Below are 1,352 nucleotides of genomic sequence, written 5' to 3' on the forward strand. Positions count from 1 at the left end.
TAGTACTTTCATTATCTAGTGGACCATATAAATATGCAGTCACTACATCAACTTGCTGCACGTCTAATTTTTTCTCTTATATAGCCACACTTATGAGAAATCTAAAAGTAGTTGCATCCACCACATAGGAGTATGTCTCCTCATAATCTATTACTGGTCTTTGTGAGAATCCTTGTGCAACATCAGCTTTATATCTCACGATTTTTATTCCTCACAAGACCCATTTATATCCATTGGTTTTAACATCATACATCGTCTTAATCATATGGCCAAATACGTCTTTCTTCCTTAAACTATTTAACCCCACGTTTCCATTCAATCCAATATGTTCTACGAGTGCGCACTCTTATATTGAAGTGGGTTCATGATCCTCGCCTATATTCATAAATTCAAGTGCTACCTTGTATGCAAATAAATCATCTTATGTCGACATTCCTTATTGGTTCCATTATGTTCCAGACATGATATAATCGATTGAGATTCATTATTATCAGGACCTTTAATACTTTGTAGCTTGGCGTCCCAAGCTACATTTTTGGTACCTGTACCTTAGAGTCGGCCGCCTTATCTCCATGTCTGGGATGGTTTCCTTAGTAACCTCGGATTTGCATTCTTGGTACGAACATGTATCACAGAATTGTCCACACTTGGGACATGTATTCACCAGTATTATCTAGACATATAGTCTTTATTATGAAAAAGCGGCTCGTAGTCGTTTTACTGGTGATGACCTAATGAGTTTCCCTTGTGTACATGCTACACACGTGAGATTCTTTGGGATAACTCTTCTTATCTTTTAATGTGTGTCTTTTGAATATCAATTTTCGTATCATGTTTGGACCAGGATGGCCAATCCGGTCGTGCCATATAGTGCATATTTTCGTAGGTTTTTAGCCTCTATCATACTGATCTATGCATAGTCTAGGTCAGTAGAGAATGCATGTATAGTCTTTAGGACTTATTATGGCCTTGGGCAATTTTATACATATATCTGAAGGAACTCTTTGTTTTCTTCGCCCATTGTTTCAATATGGAAACCATTCATTCTTATATCTTTAAAACTCAATAGGCTACTCTTGCTCTTAGAGCTAGGTGAATATAAGGCGTCACTGATTTCAAGATGCATACCCTTAGGAAATAATATATTAGCCGAGCTATAGTCTTTTTTCAGACTGACGATACCTGCTTTAGTACTTATATTGGCGTTTCTCAGTGTACTCATATTGAAAAATCATTCATTCATATAATCTAAGCAGACAATGTAATAGAAATAAATTCAAGGAGATAAAAATCAGAAAAAGCATACAAGCAAAGCAATCACACAAGTTTGATTATCAACTTGATTCTTTTAG

Source organism: Brassica oleracea, chromosome C6 (genome assembly GCF_000695525.1).
Source record: "Brassica oleracea var. oleracea cultivar TO1000 chromosome C6, BOL, whole genome shotgun sequence".
Classification (NCBI taxonomy): domain Eukaryota; kingdom Viridiplantae; phylum Streptophyta; class Magnoliopsida; order Brassicales; family Brassicaceae; genus Brassica; species Brassica oleracea.